Source organism: Vanessa atalanta, chromosome 24, assembly GCF_905147765.1.
Source record: "Vanessa atalanta chromosome 24, ilVanAtal1.2, whole genome shotgun sequence".
Lineage (NCBI taxonomy): Eukaryota > Metazoa > Arthropoda > Insecta > Lepidoptera > Nymphalidae > Vanessa > Vanessa atalanta.
In genome coordinates, this window is record NC_061894.1 from 7,315,702 (window position 1) to 7,340,677 (window position 24,976).

A 24,976-nucleotide genomic window follows, 5' to 3' on the forward strand; every position below is an offset into this window, starting at 1 on the left:
GTCTTGCAGATACGTGGGCTCTTTTTTTGAAGTTTCCCAAGTCGTATCGCTTCGGGAAAACCGCCGGATGGTTCCACAGAGTGGTTGTGCGAATTTAAAAACGTCGTGAGGAATCCCGCGGGTCGGATGAAATTGTGCCAAATGTATCCACCAAATCGTGTTAGGCCCTAGAGTAGAGGCTTTTGATCATCTGTGGTTTATTAATAGGTTGGTATTTATGTACTCACTAAAGCTACAAGATATCGTCTCAATGGAATGAATGTTTGAAATACAACGTTTAATGTTTCATGAAATCCACCTGACAGTAAGAACTCACTACCGCTTGTACACAATAGTGCTGTAAGAAATATTAACTAATCCTTGTATCGCCAATGCACCACCAACCTTGGGAACTAAAATCTTTCTCGTGCCCGTAGTTATACGGGCTTATTCAACCTTCAAACTGGAACACAACAATGCTGAGTACTGTTTGGCGGTAGAATATCTGTTGAATGTGTGGCACAACCCACACAGGCTTGCACAAAGTCCACTAAATATGTTTAGTAGCGAGCTAATCCAAAAGCCCAGAAGCTGCAATCGAAGGTCAACGTCATCACGGTACTGGCCAGTAAACAGGACCCCGGGACCTGCACGAGGTCAACTATAACTTAACGCATATTATAATGAAAGTAGTAAAAAAGGTAAACAAACCTTAGATTTACGTATTTCATGCGATTTGGTAATACTCAGCTATATTGTGCACTACTAAGAGTTTATGATAAACATATCTTCATTTACAGCCAAGATGGCCCAGTGGTTAGAACGCATGCATCTTAGCCGATGATTTCGGGTTCAAACCTAGGCAAGCACCACTGAATTTCATGCGCTTAATTTGTGTTTATAATTCATATCGTGCTCGGCGGTGAAGGAAAACATCGTTAGAAACCTGTGTGTGTCTAATTTCAACGAATTATTCCACCAACCCGTATTGGAGCAGCGTGGTGAAATATGCTGCAAACCTTCTCCTCAAAGATAGAGGAGGCCTTAGCCCAGCAGTGGGAAATTTACAGGCTGCTAATGTAAAATCTTCATTCCTAATACAACACTAACAATATAATTTTTTCACTTTAATTTTACTTTCAAAATGCCAATAATTGTTTTGTCGACGTTCAAAACGTAATTTTTTCGCAAATCAGTAGTGAATTTCATGGATTAATCAAGCTCTCGACCAATGTTGTTTTTTGGATTTTTTCCTGTTATGGTCGGAATTGAGTCCTTTAATCACCTATTAAACATACCTCAGCACATATCCTTGATCTTTATCGGACAACACGCGATGGTCAAGAAATTATATAATTATTTATGATTTTTTGTAATTGAGTTACACACAGAGGTGCGGCGAGGTGTGGCGTCGTTTACAGCAGTTTTTTCCTCATGTAGTTAGATCGAGACGGCCAATTGAATAAAACATGGATAAAACAATTGTACTGAATAATCGTAGTTTTTTTTTATGATATAGGTAGGCGGATGACAAAATTGGCTACCTGATGGTAAGTGGTCACCACCGCCTATAGATAATAGCGCTGTAAGAAATATAAACTATTTCTTACATTACCAATGCGCCATAAATTTTGGGAACTAAGATGTTATGTCCCGTGTGCCTGTAGTTACACTGGCTCACTTACCCTGCAAACCGGAACACAACAATACTGAGTACTGCCCACCCAGATGGCCTTGCACATAGTCCTACCACCAGTAAGATTCAAATCGCATCGGCGACTTCTCATGACTTGTAGGTGAAAAAATCGTGATTACACCTATCTCGAATGAAATTCAGCTGCATATAATGGGCATGTCGCTTTCAGGTGAGATGCTTGATTTTTAAACCAGTTCCGGTTTCGAGACTGAGATTATCGAATTCCATCCACTCAACCATAAAGATAACGTTTCGATATTGAATAAAGATTTCAAGATGAATTTATATTTTCCCGCAGAAGTTACATAAATGGACTCAGTTTTATAGAGAATTTTCAAATAATCTTAAAGAAATTTATCAGATTTCTCGTAAGGGATACAATAACCTTTTCGTTGCAGACATTTCTGTATTTTATTCTAAGCCACATTATAAACCATGATAATATTTTAAAATAAAGAATATTTATAACACCTATAATACTACCTAGTATATTTAAATAAAGATTAAAATTAATTAAGTAAACATGCTTTCCTTCATTGTAATTTGACGTACAAAGTATTAAAACTACAATAAAAAAAAGTTTTATTTTTTCGTCTTCCAAAAAGACGACTAGCTCGAAGTCCAGCGAAGATCTGCTAATGTTCAGTAATAATAATATAAAATGCCAAAGTGTATTAAAGCAGAATGTAAAAATATGTTGTATATATAAAAAAAAAGTACATTAAAAATTTAAAGTAGCTATGTCTTCCTGGTCGATTTCTGTGGAGATTTGCGCGTAACAAAAAATACACAAGTTTGCAAACACAAGGGAAATCTACATCCCTTCTTAATCATAATCCAATGGGACGGAACATCCGACACGACCGGAAATACTTTGACAGAATTAATATTACAAGTAGTAATTGCCTGGGGCAAGCACCACTGAATTTTCATGTGCTTAATTTGTGTTTATATTTCATCTCGTGCTAGGCGGTGAAGAAAAACATCGTGAGGGAACCTGCATGTGTCTAATTTCAACGAAATTCTACGAATAAGTAATTGGTTAGTAACTTCTAACGGCTAACTCTAGCAACGCGCACTCATTGGTCAATTCAAATAACGCGCGCTTCCTGTTACACACTTCCGTCCCTCTTCACGATTGCAGGAAAGAGAGAGAGGAAAGATGTCACATATCATATGATACATGAGACAAAGCATAATTTATAACAATTTTTAATTAATCTAAATCTATATGTTAATAGAAAAAGTCGGACTTTAGTTCAGTTATTAATAATAAGTGGTATCAATTATTATAATTAATTCTAGCCGCTGAACGATCTCGACTATATAATAATCTAGATAAATTATTTTATATTCTTTCCTCGATTTTATTTGCATTGTGTTATGTCATACTTTACTTTGAAACCCGATTGTAATTTACTTATTTTAATGTTATACTTCACATTACATATTGAAATTATGTCATTGCGCCAATAGTGTACATAAGTATAACTACACAAATTAAATATGTTTAAGAATTTATTTAATCAAACTTTAAGACTGTTTCACTTGCTGATTGGTAGACGTAAAACGCAATCAGAACAGTTAAACTATGTTCTACGTATCCTAGCTGTTTTGGCTAACAATAAGTTCCAAATCAAAAAATTCAATCAGAAATGACGAAAGGCTAAACAAAGTGACCGGCATAGCTCTATAAACTGCCGAGTTGATGTAGTAAAACCAACCGCTGCGTAAAAAGGTGGACAATATTGCCCAAAAGAGACTACTTTGTGAGGAAGTCGATGGATGAGGTTAGCGCAATCAAATCCATCGTGAAGATCCTCGGTCCTTTGTCCGCTTTCCTTTGTGATGAAAGATGATGTCTTCGACGACGTTAGAAGATGATGATGATGTCTATGTAATGCTTTCTTGCCTTTTTAATTGGAGTGCGAAAAATGCTTTAATATTTTTCAACATTATTGGTATATTATTATTTAAAATTAAAAACTTTTCTCTATGTAATACATTAGGGATGTTATAGAGCTCCGTACGATAACTGAAACCATCGGATATCCGAAATAAAAAAATATCCGAAAACGTAACCGAACGAAAAAATAGTTTATTATAAGTTCCTTTAGGTACTAATGTTTTATTTTCCTGTGATTAAACCTTGCAATAAATAAGCGTTTACGAATAATGTCAAATTGTTACCTTAAATTTTTCTGTAATTGAAATAAATTTATAATTGAAAGTATCCGAAATAATCGGATAATCCGTAATAATTTTGTATCCGTTAACTATCATTCACTGATCTGTATCCATATCCGAAACGAAATATCCAGAACATATACATATAACAATAAAAATGCCATTTCGGTTCGAAAAGTAACTATAGCTCTTGGTCCTATATCCAAACATGATGCCTTTCAGATCGAGTTCTGTTACATTTGCCAATCTTAAGGGAAAATTGCCAACCATGTACGCAACCTTGCACGCAAACATTGGTGCACTCTCTTATCCAATATTTTCATAATCCGATGCGACGGCAAGTCCGACATTGTTGGAAAGATATCCGGCGTAGGTTCATCAGATTTACATACTTTTCGGGGCATGGAACATTTCTAACTTCCACGCCTTTTGTCAGAAAAACTCCTTTTGTCCATCAGGTTGAATTGGAGTTTGTATCCAGGATCTAGATCTTATATCTAGCCAGTAGATCAAAATTCATTATTGTATTCATATTTTATTGTAATTCAATAGTGCTGTATCACACTGCATTGGTCCGTGTACTTTTGATTGAATTATTTCTGTGAATATGCCGATGGTGTTTCAAATAATTAAATAAATATTGTAACAGTTAAAGGTATACGATTCGTTAGTCTTAAGCAAACGAAATTACCTTGAATATATTGCTAAGTAAACATTGGTTTTGAAGCACAACCTAAAACCTAAATTACTGTCCTCAGTCCTTAATTACGTTATCAGGTATAGTTCGGTCTGACCGCTATGTATCTTCAATTAACATTAGTTATAAAAAATCACGTAACAAAACTGTGTTGTAACATATTTATTAAATTATTCGTGAGTGTCAATTTTTTCTTAATAACAAAATATATAATTCAATAAAAATTAAAGCTGTTTTATAATAATAATTGAGCTGACTTTTGACGTACAAAATTATACATTTTAAAGTGTGGCAATAAAATTCTTTCTTTTTCAAGATGGCGGATACAGCTCAAAGGAAATTTTGATTAAAAATTATGTTTTTTTATGTAAGTATGTAGGGGGTAAATCTTTTTACCTGGTAGAATGGTACATATCACATATAAATATAAATTTATATCATGACATGTTCTTGATTAATAAATTGCAAGCGTTCGAAGCCGAGGTCGCCAGTTATAAAAATTGTATACTACTACTTTTTGTACTCTACAAAAATAAGCAATGTACAAATATACTTTATTCAATTAGGAAAAAATACCGGCATTTTTAAATCTTCATTTTATTCAATTGAATATGAAAAAGCATCTACGAAACGCATAAAGAATTTATGACTTGTAATTAAAAACAGATTTTTTGTTTATTCGTTTAAGTATTCTGATATTATTTATGTAAAATATAATTAAAACAAGCGCTTAAAAGATTATTCGTGATTTCTAAGAGTAATCTTTTTATCTTTCGTGTTTTTGTAAAAACACGAAAGATAAAACTAAGGTAACATTCTATAATATTTCTTACAGCGCTATTGTCTATAGGTGGTGGTGACCACTTACCATCAGGTGGCTCATTAGCTCACTCTGTTGTGCTAAGAACCCTTCTTCGTTTAAGAAAATTAGGACGACGATATTCCACGACGCTCCAATTCGTATTGATGGACAAGAATGTGGCAAATTCACAAATACATGCAGATTTCCTGCCAATGTTCTTCTTCGCCGCAGAAAAAGAAACCTATCTAACACAAATTAAGTGGTGTTTGCCCAGATTTGACTTGCCATCTTTGGTCAAGATTCACCTGATATAACCACTAAACCATTTGGGCTTATATAAGGCTCATAAATAAATGTAACATAAAATAAACTACATAAAATTAAATATTTACATTTAAAATTGATATGGCGAGCATGGACTGCCTCACTATATGTTTAAAACATATATGTAATGCATATAAATTCAAAGGATGCTGCGTCAGATAAATCAAAATAAACTCTATTTAAATAATCTTCAACAACTTAAATACAAACACAACTTTGTCAATAATTCAGGGTAGATTTTATTTTATTTTGAATATAAATATGTATATAAATTCCCCATGTTTTATTCATATGTTTTACTTTGTGTTCACAACTAGCACATAGGCGCCCAGATATTGCGGTATATAATAACTATTCTCAATTATATATATCTTAGTGATTTATTTACCTTAATACCTTATTTATATAATTAATTATTAATAATTTCGTTAATCATCATAGTAATAAATTACGCTGTGAACAATAAATTAACCTTACTAGTTCATAAACTGACTTCCGATTACTTTTGTATAAAGAAGGCAGGACGCGTCAAAGGAGCACATCCGGTTATTTTAATCATTCCTGGCACAACGTTACGCTGTCCAATATTATAAATTGAAGTGTATCAATTATTAGACTGTGTTTTGTTTTCATGAAACCCATATATTCACTTCTTAGTTGTGCCGACAGGGCACAGATTATTTCGCCAGTCACGTAGGATGGAGAAGAGATTGATCGGTACGATTGAGGAAACAAACTCAATTAAATTTTGAAGACTAGCCTAGTAGTAGCAATTTTCTTGCTAATCCTTAACCTAGAACAACACAAACATTTAGGGTTAATAATAAGGTAAATTAAAAATAATGGTTAAAATAATAATGGGTACTCTAAACTATATATAATAAAATGTATCACTCAACTAAACTATTCACAACTTAATTTTATTACATTTAATATATTTACATAAAAAAGAACAAAATGGACTAAAAACAAACGTCAACAAACATTCAACATTTATAGGGCGAGGGACTTTAGGAGGAAGAATGTCATAACTGGGATGAAGAAATTTAGAAAAAAGGAACAGGATATGGGTTGCTGAACCTTCGTCTAGGCCACATTCACACAGCGAGTGATCTCGAACTCTTATCTATGCTAGGTGGGTAGGTGTGCATGAATGGCCGAGGCGTGAAATGAAAACCAAGGTCGGAAACCCATAAATCCACAAGTGTTAACATTTGACAATTAATTGACAGTTGCTTATAAAATCCTGTTTGAATAATTCACAGCGACACATATTGTGGTTGAAAAAAAAACATTCCTCAAAGAGGGAAGAGGTCATTGACCAGAAGTGGTACGTTAACATACAAATTCTAACAAAGTTGGCATCGATCATTGGCTTGCATTGGGCATTAAAGAAGCTATGAGGCTCAAGTGCTTTAATTACAACCGACACGCGCAGTCCGTGTTATACACAGTAAAAACAAAAATGTCAATTGAAACCATGTTTGAAGTATGATTAAAATGTTTTCGATTCGACATTGGAGTATTTAGCAACACATATAATATATTTAAATTTCGAACTTATGTGGGTTCAACTTAAGTGGGTCATGGGTTAAGTTCGTAAGTTATGTAAAACATCGATGAGAATAAATATACATGTTTAAAAATTAACATGTCGACTGCTATGTGGTTTTTTTTAACACTTGCCGCATCATGTATATTTTCGGAGCACTAATATTTTTATGATAAAGGTAGGCGGATTGGCAAATGAGCTGATGATAAGTATTCACCTTCGCACCATAGACATTAGCGCTGTTAGAAATATTAACCATTCATTACATCACCATTGCGCCACCAACCTTGGGAGCTAAAATGTTAGTTCCTTTGTGTCCGTAGTAGGACGAGCAAATGGTCATCTGATGGTAATTGGCCATCACAGCTCATGAAAAATGGCGCTGTAAGGAATATTAACGATTTCTTAAATCGGCAATGCGCCACCAACCTTGGGAACTAAGATGTTATGTCCCTTGTGCCTGTAGTTACACTGGCTTACTCACCCTTCAAATTGGAACACAACATTACAAAGTATTGCTGCTTGGCGGTAGAACATATGGTGAGTGGGTGATACCTACCTAGACGGGCTTGCACGAAGCCCTGCCACCAAGAAATCAATGAATCTGTTAAGTTTTTTTTTTTTACTCAAAAAACCTGCCAATAGTTAAGAAACTAAAAACAAAAGAAAATCATTTGACAATCGTAGAAAAAAACACTGAACTGCACTGGATGTGTCTATTTATAAATCATTGAATCTCTTAAACATTATATATTCTATTGAAATATAAATTTTAATCGCAGGCCTCCGTGGCATCATTGACACCTTCGTCGTTGTAAATTAAATAAGAAGTTATACTCACCGGAATCAAAAAACAAAGAGGAAAAATTTTGCACACAGTTTTGGGGTCGACGTTCGGCAGACAACGTGTTAAGCTCGGGTTCAAAGTGACTTCTTGTTTGATTCAAAAGCACTTCTATGCTTATTGCATTTCAAGGTCAATAAACTTAACCGTCAAGGTAGTAAATCTTATTTCGTCAAATTAAAAGTTTGTTTGGTCAGCGTGTAATATGAGGACTTGAATCGAATCTCAATGAGTCATCGGAGTCTTAACCTTTGGTTGACGTATTCTATGCGACTTGCGAATAACTCAGCTATATTTTCCTACTAAAAGTTCTTGATTAATATGTCTTCATTTAGAATGCAACACTGTTTCTCTAAGTCCTTTTATCCTATTTGTTTTACTTCAAAAGTTCCGTTAACAGCTTCATCGATATTAAAAACGGCAGTTTTCTTGAATAAATAGTGAATATCGTTGATTTTATTCAAGCTCTCGACCAATATTTATAATCTTGGAGCTAGAGACTCTCTTCGGGATGTTTTTTATAAAGTAGGAATACTCACGGTTGCGTCACAATACATTTACAACAATATTATGTATATTCACAGTAGCATTGATCACTTTGATAAAATCAGTGATAATCATTGTATGTGCACAAGAAGTAAGGATAAGCTTAGAACGCAAAGTTTCCGACTCCGCAAAGTCAATAAATCATTCTTGGGGCAAGGTATCCGCTTCAATAATACAATTCGGCAGACATTTTTAACTTTGCCGATACATAGATTCAAGTCAATTTTAAAAAATACATTCAAGGCATACCATTCGGTAAAAGATTATATTGATGATAAAAAAGCGTGGAGTGAATGCTCGTTGACTTCCAGACAGGAGACATGACTGTATTTTTAGATATTGAAGAAGAGTAGCTACTGATTATTATCAAAAAAATATTTTTGATAATAATGTGGCTTCAATTCGATGTCAAATGACTTTTGTCCTTATTGTTGGAATATGCGGAACCAACTTCCAACTTCTACTTCTTGTCAAAAAAAATTATAATATTTCCAACCGGGATTTAAGGACTTTAGAAACTGCAAAAAGGAACATGCAATAAGACGCTTATTTTGAAAAAAATATATATTTATAACTCAAAAAACCCGCCAATAGTTAACAAAAGAAAATCATTTGACAAACAGAAAAAAAATCTGAACTGCACTGGCTTTGTCTATTTATATATATATATATATATATATATATATATATATATATATATATATATATATATATATATATATATATATATATATATATATATATATATATATATATATATATAAGAATATTATGAAATTAATTTGTTTGTATACAGAGTGCAATCTCCGGAACTAATGCTCAAATTCCAAAAAAAAATCACCGATTGAAACTATTGATATAATATAATTTTCTTTATTAATAAATTTCCCGTGCGAAGTAGGGACAGTGTCTAGTATAAATAAATATATTATCATGTCATGTACCTTGGGAACTAAGATGTTATGTCTTGTAGCTGTTTAAGTCCTTAATAATATAATGAGCTTCAGTCTCGAAATAGTAACCTGCTTTTTGATATTTAACCTTCCCACGATGCAGTTGCTTGCGTATAAAAATGTGCATTTTTTGTATATCTAAATTGAGATTTACTCCATCAGATTAAATCTGCTGCATACCGTATTCAAAGTCATCTAATTCTGCAGAAATATAAATGGTAAGGGGATCTTAAGTCATTCGAATTAAACACTGTAATAAATTTCGTTGATTGCAATATATTGCAATGGATGGACAGACAGTGTTATATTTATTTATTTATTTATTTATTTAAGATCCACCAGTGATAATTACATTAATACAATATTGGGTAAAAAGAAATACAGTGTAGCTTAATTCTAAATGCATTATCTTTTAAGGCAGATACAGCATGCAAATATTAGGAAGTTTATAAATCATTTATTACATTATATTAAAAACGTATTAACTTATTGGTAAAAATTATTAAAATCTCTATATATAAAAATTAGGTTACAGGTGGTTCATTATATTAAATTAGATCATTACCTATATTTTGTTTATGTAAAAATTATTTATTTAATTTATCTATATATATATATATATATATAACACTTTAAGAGTGTTATCATTGAGTGCTCAATCCAGAGTGGTTGCATTTACCCCGTCTTAACTCTGATTAAGTAGTCGCTGTGATAGGCCAACGCTTCTGATTGGTTATCGCCATAGTCAAATTAACAACTTATAATCGAAAAATTTATTGATCGGGTAAAAAACAACCTAATTTAATAATACATTTTTATAATACAGCAACAACTTCAATAATTTGTAATTTTTTTACATATTATGCGAACTACATACCAATTTTACTGAACAAATATATCAAAACCTTACAATAGTGTAACATGTTCCCTGATGTTTAACGAAAAAGTTCGACAAATGACCATTGTACTAAAAACTTTACAGAAACAAGAACATCAAAGCGAGTACAACAGAACACACACGCACGCTCTCATACACAAACACATACTCCGATTAAAAATATATATTACTAGTTGTTGACCGCGACTTCGTTCCCGTTTCTTGCAGTTCAAGCTAGCTTCATATCTGATGTCATGAAATTTGGTTTTGTGGTTTGGCCGTGAAAGGGCAACAGACAGATGGACAGACAGGAAGATTTATTTTTATTATTTATTATTATTATTATTATATTAGTATAGATTATCTTAATCTACTTTTTACAAATAATTTCTTCGGTTGTAAGGAAAAGCGAAGGCTCAGGTATCACTTTATAAGTATTTTTAATTTTAAACCTTAGTTTTTTAGCTTTTATTTGTGCCAAAAAGGCACAGATTATTTCGCCAATATTAGTGCGAAATTTTGATCTTTTGAATATTCGATGTTAGTGAATTATTAAACGCGCGCACAGTGTGACATTGACACTTCATGTTGAAGTTGCGCGCTAAACCGTCAATTAAATGTCAAGTCAATCGAAATAGGCGCCCGGACGAACTTCACGCCTTATTTTATTTTCCAATATTACTTGGAAAATATATATTTATATTATATTTATTTATATTATAATACAATTTACTTTAATATCAATTTAAATTGTAAAAGTTTATATTTATGCGTAAAAGTAGTGGTAAAAAATGAAGAAATTATATTTATCATAATAATAAAAAAAAATATTACTATGTAGATTAGTATTGTTTATTGTAATTCATTATTTGCATGTACTTAAAATAAAACTATTTTAATTACATCGAAGAAGCAGAACTTCTCTGAACAATATTGATAGATAAAAAATCTACCACCGGTTCAGAAACACACTACAGACCTGAGAAGAATCAGCGAAAGTAACTCAGTGTTTTTTTTTAAATGACATAAATTACAATTATTGTTTTCATTCAATAACAATTAATATCTTTTCGTTATTAATATTAGGTGTAATAAATATCATGATTTTCATCAGCTGTTTTAATTCAATGTGACGTCATCAGAAATATATAAATAAAATGTACGTAAGCGCCATATCGGAACTGTTACAAGGTCTGTTCGTTTTTGAGCGATAGTAAATTCTTTTAGTGGTCTTTTTACTGGATATTTGCTTCTTCGTGAATTGAGGCATGTGACGTTAGGGTCGCATGTTCGAGTTTCGATTCCAGACTATGACTTATATTATTGTCAAGTTTTTTATTAGCAAATAGGTAGGCAAGAAAATGTAACCTGATGGCAATTACTTAAATAGTCATAGGTTCTGTATGAAATATTAACTAATCCTTACATCGTCAATGTGACATAAACCCTGGGAATAAAAGTTGGTCCTTGGGCTTGAAGTCACACTGGCTTATTCATCCTGCAAACCAAAATATTCAAATCGAAATGAACATATTCTTACAGATCAGAAGTTAAAAATTACTTTTTAAAAGAATAAGAATAATACCATCGGATTTAATAATAACAAATAACAATAAAATTAATTACTATAAATAAATATTAAAAACCAATTAAAACATAATATTTTCTATGACTTCCGAAAAAGTGTGTCTGAAGCATTTCGCGCCAAAATGTAAACCCAAGCCTCTGTGACAGACACGTTTTTTTTTTTTTTAAATATATTACAATACAAGGTATTGATGCATTAGGCGTTAAGAATATAATAATAAAAATAAGACGAAATATATTATTATATATCTATGTATGTGATCATATTTATTTTTGACATTATCAGATGGAAGGAGGGGGTGTAAGTTTAAATCGTTTCACAATTTTTTCTGGACACTAGCAGAGTAACAAAGTTTATTTTTAAGATGTAAGTAGGCAGACTGACTGGACTTGATGTTAAGTAGTCACCACTTTTCATAGATTGATGCTGTAAGAAATATTAATCATTCCTCATATCACAAATACACCACCAACATATATTTTTTTTATGGGCTGTTGGTAAGTGGTCACCACCGCCCATAGGCAAGCTGGTTCCCTCGCTGCTAAATATTGCGATTTGGGGATAGGATATATGATGGGTATTTACCTAGTAAGCTTGCACGAAGTCCTATCACCAAGTAAATACTAAACAAAGCCTTACGATCTGCTTTATTTATTTACAAGTTAACAGCTGATTGACTTTCAAACACGCGTCCTACTTAAACAGTTCTCGTACGAGATTATAATTATAAATTAAATATGTACGTATACAATACTGCGGCCTTCGCAAATAACCGGCTATCAAACCCGCGACCTTTTCTGAATACTGATGTATGGGTGAACGTACGTACATACAAATGCACATATATATATATATATGACGTTTTTTTATCATATTAAGAGCTAAGGACGATTTAATCTTTACTAGTTTTTGCCCGCATCTTCGTCAGCGTTTGATTAAGAGTGGGTTATCTTCTTGGGGTTAAAGCGTTATACAAAATTTCTTCTTTAATGTATTAATATCATCAATACGATAAGCTTAAAAAAAATTATCTATATAAACGTATTAAATATACATTTAACGGAACGGTTACGATTCTACGCGACGATACGATCTTTGCGATATAATCTGTGCCCTGTTAAACAACTACATCAAAAAAAAAATACAGTTACTAAAGGAAGTTATAATGTAAAAAAAAAACATAAATATTTTACTACCGAAGCAATTACATCCTTACATTGATAATATATATATGAGATATTTAAAAAAAACAAGTCAGAAAATTAGCTGGCGACCTCTAACTGGTCGTAACTTACCCTTGTCCTTAAACTTGCAGTGCAGTATACCACTGACGTTTCCCGCGCGCGTTACGTTGTCGCAACACGTTCTAAATTCAAAATTGTGAAAGGTTAAATAATAAACAAAATAACAAGGAGGTCGATGAAAAAGTTTTTATATATTATTTTAATGTTTTAGTGACAAATGTTTAATTTGGAATGTTATATTTATATTTGTGCGGTAGTTACAAAATGTGACTGTGCTAATAAGATATAAAATGAATTAAATAAATATTTATCATAAATCGTGGAATATTCTTTATTTGGTATACAGTTTGCTTTAATGTAAGTATTTTGAGTTTTCTATATTTTTTAATATTTTTTTTAATGTTTATAAAAGTTTGTATAAAGGCAGTATTGAGTTTTATGGTTTTTTTTTATTATTAAATAATAAAATATATATTTTATGTGACATAAAAAAGTGCTACATAAAACAATAAATTTTATAAATAAAAAATAGTAAAATATTTAAAAGAAACTTTAAATATTAAAAAAAAAAAATCACAAGAAGCAATACTTTAAATTAAACAGAAAAAAAAGTTTAAGTTAATTATAGTTCCATTTAAATTTAGATTAATGTACTGCTAATGTATGTTACCTATATATTTATAACATTATTTTATTTTGAATTTTAAGTTTATTTCGTTATATAAGGATCTCCAACTACCCGATACATACTAAACATGCATATTAAAAATGGCGTTTAAGTAAAGGATTAAGTAGAGCATATTCCATTCATCACTGTGACTTGCGTGCGAATTATGCTCACGATGTTTTCCTTTACCAATGAGAACTATATGGGCAATAAATACAGATATCAGAATCTCAGTCCTTGCACGTATTAGAACCTAAATCTTTCGGTTAAAAATTACGATTAACGTAGTCATTTGTTCGTACTAGACATTTCGAACTCACATTGCTAACGTTATTAAAACATATAGAATTTTATATATTATTACATATCGTTGAATATATGTATACATATATCAAGAATATACAGCAACATACATAATCAATTAACACAATTATTATATATTAGTACATTTGAATATTACGATGATATTAAACTGGGAGGTGGACATTGCCAATGCGCCACCTGCCTTGGGATCCAAGATGTTATGTCCTTGTACCTGTAGTTACACTGGCTAATTCACCTTTTCAGCTGGAACACAGCAATACTAAGTGATATACTAATAAGTAAAATAAATATTGGACAACATCACATACATTACTCTGATCCCAATGTAAGTAGCTAAAGCACTTGAGTTATGAGAAATCAGAATTAACGACGATACCACAAACATCCAGACCTAAGGCAACATGGAAAACTAATGAACTTTTTCTACATCGACTCGGCCGGGCCATGAAACCCGGGAGTGGCGTACACATGAAAACCGGTGTACACACTACTCGACCACAGAGGTCGTAAATCTACTTTAATTTTACTTCAAAAGTTACAATAACAGCTTGATCCACGTTTAAAACGGCATTTTATCGCAAATCCATAATGAATATCCAGAAAGAGTTTTTGTCGATTGTAAAAAAATTGATGAAACGTAAACGCGTCAAGACAAAAGGACAAAAAAAAATCTAGCATGAATTGCACACACATTTTTTTTTAATATGCAAAAAATTCAAAATCACGGTCAAACATTTCATAACTAATATATAATCATTGCTAAATGTTAATGACTAATAAAATTGACGTTTTTATTTCAATATTTTTTATATTCCGCTATTTAAAATCTGTCGAATCTGTTTAACGGAAAAAAAAAATCCGGACGCTGTTTACGTGTGTTAAGAGTATGGATTTTTTTATTTATTTTAATTGACTTCATTGGAGCAGCGTGGTGGAATGTGCTCCAAACCTTCTCCTCAAAGGGAGAGGAGGCCTTTATCCCAACAGTGGGACATTAACGGGCTGCTAATGCTAAAAAAAAAAAATTGACTTCATGCAGGTCCCGCGATCGAACCTCAGGTCGAACCGATATTAATGTTATTGGCTTTTTCTATAGAAAACAAATCAGTTCTTCTCAGTAGAATCAGAATCGATTCGATAGTATATAACAGGAGGTTGTGTGTGTAATTTTAGCAAGACACATTTATTTAACTAAAAAAAGTATTATTTTTGAATACTTGTAAGTTACTAGTTTTCGTCCGCAGCTTCGCTCCTGCTTTAGGGGTTGGTCGTGTTGTGTTAGGCTATAAAAATAGCCTATGTCCTTCCTTGAAGTTCAAGCTTGCTTTATACAAAGTTTCATCAAAATCGATTCAGTGGTTTAGCTGTGACAAAGCAACAGACAGACAGAGATAATTTTGCATTTATAATCTTAATAATATATTATTTTATTTGTAAATATTTATTAATCGACGCGTAATTTTTTATTTTTCACCCTTTTTTACAAAAATATTAATTTTTAATTCAATGAAAAGGTTTTATTATCCTCTCTATCCTACAATAAGCGCTGTGTTCCATAACTAATCAGAAATTGTATTTGGTGGCTGGGCAATGCAAAGATCAAAGTTAAAAATCGTTCTCCTGGAAAATCACAAATTTTGTCATACGGCCTAATGCGCGGAGAGTAGGAACATGAAACAACATTAACTTACATTACAAACTTACATTACATTACATTAACAGCTTGTAAGGCCTCCTCTCCCTTCGAGGAGTAGGTATGAAGCATATTACACCACGCTGCTCCAATGCGGGTTGGTGGAATACACATGTGGCAGAATTTCGTTGAAATTAGATACATGCAGGGTTTCTAACCATGTTTTTCTCCACCGCCGAGCACGAGATGTATCATAAACACAAATTAAGCACATGAAAATTCAGTGGTGCTTGCCTGAGTTTGAACCCGAAATCATCGGTTAAGATGCACGTGTTCTAACCACTGGGCCATCTCGGCTTATATATATCGAATATTATGTAAGTCAGTGTTGTTTAATTTTCGTGGAACATATACGAGCATATATAAATATTATCAAATACAAAATGACCATCACACATTCACACATAGCTTTGTTAGTTTATTAGATCACTTAACATATATGACGTCGATTGGAACTCGAGTTTGTAATAATACTAGCGATTCGCGCCGGCTTTTCACGGCTGCAATTTAGTAATAAATAAAGGTCGAAATTGTGTTGTTACAGCCAGTTAAGCGATCGCCCATTTCGCAGCTAACGATTTTTTTTTATTTTCCCCTGTCATATTTTGTTTCTTTTCCCTGCCAGTGTCCACTAAAATGAAATCGTTGTTTGCTCAAACGTATTAATGACACCGCAGCAAAATAAATCTGCACGTGCTCAAAAAAGGTTAGGTTTTATTTCATTTTTATATATAGTAAATAAAATCTAACCTATATGTGGGACTCGCCGGTGCCCAAGGCTGCGCAAAGTACACCGGAATACCCGCTAAAAAACCAGCGGTACCCTCTCCCTCTTTTCAGCGGGCGCCACAGGATCGCTTTCGCATGCTACTGTGGCGTAAATAATATAGAAGTCCTGGGTATAGTTAATAATTATTAATCCGACCCGATACATGTTATTGAGACTATAATTGACCAGCGTGCTAATTCCACTATCAAATTGTCACTATAATATCGCAATCGAATCGAAACGTTCAGTCGTTTTCCTATTCAATAACACAACAATCCAGCTGCGATTCGGTCGAAGTTCGATCGGAATACTATCGAGATCGTACCAAGCCGATACAAATAAGTAAAATTTATCCTCAGTTTCGATTCAACTGAGGTTTATTTTTAGGAAGAATATTAAAAGTTGGATCGGAACAGAAAGCTTAGTTAGTGGTAGGGCGTTGTACAAGCCCGTCTGGGTAGGTACCACCCACTCTTAAGATATTCTGCCGCCAAGCAGCAATACTTGGTATAGTTGTGTTCCGGTTTGAAGGGTGAGTGAGCCAGTCTAATTACAGGGATATATATAACATCTTAGTTTCCTAGTTTGGTGACGACTTCGCGACGTAAGGAATGGTTAATATTTCTTGCAGTGCCATTATATGGGCAATGGTGACCACTTACCATCTTTATCTTATCATAAGAAAATGTATCTTCAATGCCATGACTCTGGCTAATGAAAAGGTGCGATCATACCGTTGGCGTAGTTTATTTAGTCAAGATGTTCTTCGAACTAAACTGATCTACACCTCGTGTTACCCTGTATAAAGTGTTGTAGGATTTACGGTTTCTCAATACATGGATGAGATATCCAAACATCCTTTTCTTTACAATTTACCTCTACTTTTTCCTTCATAATTTTTACTTAACATTCTTAGTAGCTGAATGTAGACCTCTAATTTTCGGTAGGTAAATTTAGTCTATTAAATCTGATTCGTGTATAATAAATAAATAAATAAATCTACTAGTAAATAATAATGACTATAATCCAACTTCGCGTTTTACAAGGGCAGATCTGTTTGGTTTAAACCAGTCGCAAACTTGAAGTAGTTCTTAATAGCAACTGTATACCGGTTATGTATGAAGAGCAAGTTGGTGAGTGTGTTTAAATATATCTTCGGTTCTGTGACTTGAAATGCGATGTAAAAATTCTTACTAAGATTTTTAATGCCACATAAAGCTATTGGTCTCCCTTAGGGGTATTGACACCATATACCGTGATGGCAAACGTCATGACGCTCTTTTATACCGTCATGGTTTGGATCTACTGATGGTAAGTGGTCAGCACTGCCAATAGACATTAGCGCTGTATAAAATATCTTACATAACTAGTAGATAGTCATACACCTACAATTGGGTCGGATTTAACCATTATAAATAAATCTATATTGGACAACATCACATACATTACTCTGATCCCAATGTAAGTAGCTAAAGCACTTGTGTTATGGAAAGAAGTAACGACGGTACCACAATCACCCAGACCCTTTTTTTTTTTTTTCTCGCTGGAAAAACGCGTTACGCGCTTCCCCCACGTGATGGAAGGTGGGGGGGGGGGGGTGTGGGACTCCCCGGAGCCCTGGACGCCGAGTGCGCCCAGGTACGCCGGGTTTACCCACTAAAAAAACAGCGGTACCCTCTCCGTCTTTCGGCGGGCGCCACGGGATCGCTTGCGCATGCTACCGTGACGCCCTGACAAACACTCAGACCCAAGGCAACATAGAAAACTAATGAACTTTTTCTACATAGCCTCGGAGTGATGTACCCATCAAAACCGGTGTACACACTACTCCCGTGGTCGGGTATACTTCACCATGACAATTAATAAATCACAAGCTCAAATTTCTTAAATCGCCGGAGTAGACATAAGAGAAGTCTGTTTTCCGCATAGACAGTTCTAAGTAGCCAGTTCGAGAGTGAGCTCTGTCTGGTGTATCCAGCCCACGAAAGTCAAACCACAAATGAGATCTTAAATTATTTTAAATTTTTCTGTAATATAATCAATTTCCACGCGAGCAAAATCGCGGGCAACAGCTAGTGTAATATATATAAACGACTATTTAACCTTTAATGATGTTTGATGAAACAAATGAAGTCTATTGCATGATATTTTAAATCTAAATAAATTAAACATTAGTAATCATATTAATAATTATTAAATTATGAAGTCATTAAAATTAAATGGTGGCTAATGATATTAAAATAAAATTACGAAATTATGTGGATCAAATATCATAAGAATAATTGCTCAACAATAAGGGCAAGATTTGAAAATTGAAAAAATGATTAAATTTGAATGTTTACAATAACATTTTATAATTAACTAGTTGTCGTCCACGGTTCGCTCGCTTTTTAAGGGTTGGTTGTCATGTGTTAAAAGCCTATGACTTTACTTGGAGTTCAAGTTTGTTTCATACTAAATGTCGTCAAATTCATTGATTGAAGATTCATTCATTCATTCATACATTCATCGTTCATTGGTTTGGCAGTGAAAGAGCGACAGATAGACAGAGCTAATTTCACAGTTATAATATTAGTACAGATTAAATTCTCAAGTTTTGTTGTCATCAGTGTGCTTTTTGGCAAAGTCTTTAACTATAAAAAATAGAATTAAGAATGCACATGACAAAATAAAAATGACTTGGAAAATTATTAATTGTGAAACTGGTAGAGGTGGCAGTCGCAGCTCCGAATTGAACTTAAATTATAATAATAAAGTCATAAATAGTGAACGGGAAGTTGCTTCAGTTTTTGAACAATTTTTTGCTGACATACCAGTTTCTACAACTAAGTTACTTATTTCTTCTCCAGCAGTTGCCGAATCATTAATGAAAGAAAATGTACGTGAATGCAAATCAAAATTTAATTTTACCCCTGTAAACACCAATGACATAATTTGTACATTTAGGTCATTAGACATTAAGAAAACTGCTGATCTATGGGGTATTTCTGTAAAGGTGATTAATTCAATTATTGATCTAATTGCACCTTATCTTGCAATAATATTCAATGATTGTGTTCAACGTGGTGTATTTCCTGACCTGATGAAACATAGTAAAGTCATTCCAATATTTAAATCTGGTAGCTCTTCAGATCCTAACAATTATAGGCCAATCTCGATACTACCAACCCTCAGCAAAATATTTGAAAAAATTATTTTAAATCAATTATTAGCATATTTCAATAGATACAATCTGCTTCACTACCGCTCGCTGGTCGCTCGACTACCGACGCAGGTATCGAACTAATAAGAAATATCTATGAAGCCTGGGAGAGGTCGCAGGATGCCTTAGGGATTTTCTGCGACTTATCCAAAGCCTTTGATTGTGTTCAACATGAAACTCTGGTCAGGAAACTATATCACTATGGAATTAGAGAATGTGCACTCGACCTTCTGACTTCTTATCTTAACAATAGAATTCAGAGGGTTGACGTTAAAGGGACAAGGTCTCCTGGGGTCTTAGTTGGTATGGGGGTCCCACAAGGATCAATTCTTGGACCTTTTCTATTCCTCATATATATTAATGACTTGCCCTTTCTTGTTGGGAACAAACATGATATAGTATTGTTTGCTGATGATACCTCTTTGGTTTTTAAAATTAATAGGAAACAGGTACAGTATGACGATGTAAACAATGCTATGTCTGATATAGTACACTGGTTTAGCGTAAATAATCTTAGGCTGAATAATAAAAAAACTAAAATTGTAAAATTTAGCACACCAAACGTGCAAAATGTAAAACCCGATGTACTTATCAATGGGGAATCGATGGATCCAGTTGAAACAACTGAATTTCTTGGCCTTACTCTTGATGCCAAATTACAGTGGCTCCCCCATATAAACGGATTGGCGGGTAGACTGAGTTCTGCGGCATTTGCGGTCAAAAAAATTAGATTATTTACCGATGTTGATACGGCTCGCCTAGTTTATTTCAGTTACTTTCACAGTATAATGTCGTATGGTATTATGCTTTGGGGTAACGCAGCCGCTATCCATACTATATTTGTGCTGCAGAAGAGGGCTATTCGCGCAATCTATAACCTGGGAGCCAAGGAATCTTTGAGGTATAAATTTAAAGAAATTAAGATATTGACTGTTGCTTCTCAATATATATTCTGTAATGTTTTGTATGTACGGAAAAATATTAATGTTTTTATGAGAAAATGTGATTCTCATAACGTTGGTACAAGGAACAAACACAATCTTGTTACTCCTGTTACTCGACTGCATAGAGTCAGTAACTCTTTTGTGGGGCAATGTATACGCTTCTACAACAGGATCCCAGAAAGCGTTCAAAATGCTTCTGTTGCGAAATTTAAAAAAATTGTTAAGGAACGCTTGTGTGCGAAAGGTTACTATACAATTAGTGAGTTTATGTTTGATAGCACACCTTGGGAATGAAACGGTCGCCTCCTGGCTGTTTCTACTCATATATAATTATGTATATAATTAATTTGACGTAAAAAAAAAAAAAGTCCCGCTGAGTTTCTTTCGCCGGTTCTTCTCAGGTCAGGGTGTTTTCTTTTCCGAACCGGTGGTAGTGTTTAACTTGACAATCAATAAGAAAGTGTAATACTTCTATATTGAATAAAGGAATTTGAGTTTGAGTTTGAGTTCATTGAAATACGTCATTAGTGTTGTAATATCCTCTAGCACAACACACATTCATTAACAATTATATTTAATTTTAGAATTGATTTTTTTCAACAATCGATAAGTCTTTAAGTCCTCCATATTGTGCCATAAAAGGATCATTATGAACTCCGTGTCGTCGCGATTACATCACGACAATATCTAGTAAAAATTTTCGCTTTTCCAGAAATGTGGAACATACATTACATTGTCATATAGTATTTGGGAAAAATTAGTCTGCGTACTACTGTTAGGGAATTATACAATTTAGTCACTTACATGATATTAAGTCCTGCTGACTATAGGATCACTTCGGGTTATATCAATAAAATATTTGTCTTGCAGACGAAATTGTGAATTTTATTTAAATAATGAAACTTAAGCACAGGCTTAGAACGTCGAGATGGCCCAGTGGTTAGAACGCGTGCATCTTAACCGATGATATCGGGTTCAAACCCAGGCAGGCACCACTGAAATTTCATGTGCTTAATTTGTGTTTATAATTCATCTCGTGCTCGGCGGTGAAGGAAAACATCGTGAGGAAACCTGCATGTGTCTAATTTCAACGAAATTCTGCCACATGTGTATTCCGCCAACCCGCATTGGAGCAGCGTGGTGAAATATGCTCCAAATCTTTTCCTCAAAGGAGAGGAGGCCTTTATCCCAGCAGTGGGACATTTACGGGCTGCTAATGCTAAGCACAGGCTTAAGTTTCTTTATTTAAATATTTTGCATTCTAATGAACAAGGTTGAGAACGGCCCAGTCTATTAATGATATTACCGGAACTATTATTTCATGGCTCTAAGTATTTTAATAAGTAACCGAATGAATAAAACAATTAAAAAATGTCCGAGAATTGTTTAAAAAAATAATGTTATAATTTAACAGATTTTTTACGATAAACAAATGTTAAGTAGTTTATCGTTGTTTTAGGGTTCCGTAGCCAAATGGCAAAACACGGAACTCTTGTAGATTCGTCGTCTGTATATCTGTCTGCACAGACAGACAACTGTCTGTCTGTCTGTCTGTCCGTATGTCACAGCCACTTTTTTCCGAAACTATAAGAACTATACTGTTGAAACTCAGGTAAGGTTTCACACAAAAATAGAATAAAACAATCAATTTTGGGGCTTCCCCGTACTTAGAAATGAATCTCAAAAATATTTTTTCATCAAACCCATACGTGTGGGCTCTTCTATCTATGCATAGGCCTTCAAAAATGATATTGAGGTTTCTAACAAATTTTTTCTAGTTTCTAATATACACAGTATAATATCCTTCGGTATTATGCTTTGGGTTACCCCAAAGCATAATACCGAAGGCATACCCGCAGCCGCTATTCATACTATATTTGTGCTGCAGAAGAGGGCTATTCGCGCAATCTATAACCTGGGAGCCAAGGAGTCAAGGAAAATGTGATTCTCATAACATTGGTACAAGGAACAAACACAATCTTGTTACTCCTGTTACTCGACTGCATAGAGTCAGTAACTCTTTTGTGGGGCAATGTATACGCTTCTACAACAGGATCCCAGAAAGCGTTCAAAATGCTTCTGTTGCGAAATTTTAAAAAATTGTTAAGGAACGCTTGTCTGCGAAAGGTTACTATACAATTAGTGAGTTTATGTTTGATAGCACACCTTGGGAATGAAACGATGTATATAATTAATTAGACGAAAAAAAAAAATATTACCCGCCGAGTTTCTTCGCCGGTTCTTCTCAGGTCAGGGTGTTTCTTTTTCCGAACCGGTGGTAGTGTTTAATTTGACCATCAATAAGAAAGTGTAATGCTTCTATATTGAATAAAGGAATTTGAGTTTGAGTTTATAATTCTAAGGTATGAATATTTAATTCACACGTATTATTAACAAATATTTTGGCAAATATCAGTAATATTTTTAATAGCTAATTCGATCGGAGCTATAGACTTCCTTCGGAATGTTTAACAAATTAGGAATACTTACAGTTGCGTCGTAATATATTAACAACGATGTTGTGTACATTTACAGTAACATTGATCACTTTGATAGAATAAGTGATAATCATAATATGTGCTAACTTATAACACCAAGTTTCCGACTCCGCAAAGTAAATAAATCCCCCTTGGGTAATTTTTGTTATATTTAACTTTGCCGATTCATAAATTCAAATTTGTTAAAAAACATTAATAAACTAAGCGTATTTAATATAATATTCAACCCAAGGTCACTTAGACGATAATAAAGCGTGGAGCTGATACTTGCTGACTTTCAGACAGGATAAATTATATATATATAATATATTGGAAAAGAGAAACCATAGATTTCCTTGCCGGTTCTTCTCAGTAGAATCTACATTTCGAACTGGTGGTAGTTTTACTTAATACAGTATCGTTAATAACGATTCAAAAGTGCTTGTGAAAGCCTACTTGAATAAAGTTTATTTTAATTTTTGATTACCTCCTATTAATAATAAACTTGTACATTTTTTGTTTAAATAACTGACCAACATTTGTCTCACAGTCCCTAGTAGAAAACCCGTGTACACTGCTAACATACATAGTGCCCCAAGTTTTCTGAAAATATCGAATTATGAGAATATATGACGACCTCCGTGGTCGAGTAGTGTGTATACCGGTTTTCATGGGTACGCCACTCCGAGGTCCCGGGTTCGATTCCCGGCGGGGTCGATGTAGAAAAAAGTTCATTAGTTTTCTATGTTGCCTTGGGTCTGGGTGTTTGTGGTACCGTTGCTACTTCTGATTTTCCATAACACAAGTGTTTTAGCTACTTACATTGGGAGTCACTTATATTCAGAGTAATGTATGTGATGTCGTATAATATTTATTTCTTCTTGGACTAATTATCTCCCAAATAATGGGGCAAATATTCCAGTCACACGGGTCAATGACCAAGTGTATCTGGGGAGTGAAAAAGTCAGTCAGTACAGTCAGTCAGCTCATTATCAGATTCTAAAAACTTACGTACTATTCGACAAGTATTTAAAATAGCAGCTTTTTGCATGGTGATGTATGTGAGAGGTGGTAAATCAAGAATTTTTAAACTTTGGTGTAAGTGTTTAGGTATGACTCCGGTAGTGGAAAGCACGATAGGGATAATAAAAACCTTATTTAAATTCCAGATTCTTATTATTTCTTCTTTTAATTCTGTATATTTATTGATCTTTTCCGTAATAGTTTTTAATAAGTTATGTGTGTTTGGAACAGAAACATCAATTAAGTAAGCTATTTTAGATGATTTGTTAACTAAAGTTATATCCGGTCTATTGTAATGAATCTTTTTATCTGTAAGAATTGCTCTATCATAATATATTTTTATTTCTTCATTTTCTAAAACGGGGTTGGGTTGATATTCATAGTATGGCTTTAGTGGCGTATTTGTGAGGTTATATTTGTGTGCAAGTTTTTGATGTATGTAGTGAACTATTTGGTTGTGGCGATGGGTGTAATCTGTTTGAACTAGAGTAGGGCAAGCTCCTGTAATATGTTGTATATTTTCTGGCATTCTGTGACATTTTCGACATAAATCTGATTCTATTGATTCTTTAAGTATATATTTTTTAT

The 24,976-nt window shown here is 33.5% G+C and overlaps 1 protein-coding gene across 1 annotated transcript in view; it reads left to right on the plus strand.

Moving 5' to 3' along the window:
* The first annotated feature begins 13,311 nt into the window (after positions 1 to 13,311).
* Positions 13,312 to 24,976, plus strand: part of LOC125073562 (phospholipase A1-like) — a 30,283-nt gene continuing 18,618 nt past the window's right edge. Inside the window, exon 1 of the mRNA XM_047684424.1 lies at positions 13,312 to 13,646. The gene's annotated coding sequence lies outside the window, so the exon portion shown is untranslated. The remainder of the gene's footprint in view (positions 13,647 to 24,976) is intronic.